Source organism: Crocuta crocuta, unplaced genomic scaffold, assembly GCF_008692635.1.
Source record: "Crocuta crocuta isolate KB4526 unplaced genomic scaffold, BGI_CrCroc_1.0 scaffold384, whole genome shotgun sequence".
Classification (NCBI taxonomy): domain Eukaryota; kingdom Metazoa; phylum Chordata; class Mammalia; order Carnivora; family Hyaenidae; genus Crocuta; species Crocuta crocuta.
In genome coordinates, this window is record NW_027532182.1 from 374392 (window position 1) to 375481 (window position 1090).

General features: G+C 65.1%; 1 protein-coding gene across 1 annotated transcript in view; it reads right to left on the reverse strand.

Moving 5' to 3' along the window:
• Positions 1-1090, reverse strand: part of ABTB2 (ankyrin repeat and BTB domain containing 2) — a 170971-nt gene that overhangs the window by 11821 nt on the left and 158060 nt on the right. The gene's annotated exons all lie outside the window — the stretch shown is intronic.

Sequence of the window (1090 nt, forward strand, 5' to 3'; positions counted from 1 at the left end):
ACCGGCGGGAGCGCTTCCATTCTTCCCGGGGTTTCTGGCCACCAACTCTCCTGAGAGCCTGCACCCTGTGGGCTGGGGGAACCCCTGGCTGCCCCCCACCTGCGGGCTGGGGGAACCCCTGGCTGCCCCCCACCTGCGGGCTGGGGTACGAGGGGCCAGGCTGCCCTCCACGCCTCCGCTGCAGGGGGTGGGACGTGGGGACCGGCTGCGGAGGCCGGAGGCTCTCATCAGTCAGAAACCAGCTGTGGCACTGCCGCCTGGGCCCGTGTGCCCGGGGGTGGGGGTGGGGGGAGGCGGAGGCCTGCACAATGGGGTGAAACTGGGCACCAGGCCAGGCAAGTCCAGGGCACAGCCCTGCAGGCTGGTCCGGGCTGGGCTGGAACTCTGCTCAGGTCCTTAGGACGGCAGTGACCAAAACACAGGCTAGATATGGCAGCTGGCCTGGTGAAGACCATGTACTGAGTCACCACTACAGCCCAGGGCTGTGCTGACCAAGAGGACTAGCCTGGGCATGACCTCGGCCCCAGAGGACTTGCAATCTAGCAGACAGACAGCGCGGTGTTACACAAACTCCTAGGAAGGCATGTACGGCACTGCATACCCCAGTGGCCTGAGGAGCAAAGGAGCCTGGGAGTCGGGTGGCAGTGTGGCTGGGGTTCTACCAGGGTGGGACGCTGTCTGCTCTACTTCCGGGCCTAAACTCCATCCTCACTCCAGCCACAGCTACCCCGGCCAAGGTGGGCACCAAGGTGGGCTTGACAGGTGAGCTGTGGCCCTCTGAGTCCCCTCTCAGGACCTGGGAGATGGAAAGACTAAGCCGGTTAACGGGGATGGGCAGAACCAGAGGGACGCCATGATAGAGGGCCGGCTCTGCGGTACCATTCACGAGGGAGCAGAACGAGCTCAGGGCGGGGTGGGAGGCGGACTGGAGGAGAGAGGACGGAGCACACTCGCAGGTCCCAGCATGCCCTGGGGCCCCTCGACAGACACGGAGATGCCGGGCACGTCTGGCACTGCTCGGGCCTGGGTCCTGTTCCCTAAATCCACACATATCCTTACACTGAAGCCCCCTGCCTGAGGCAAGCAGAGC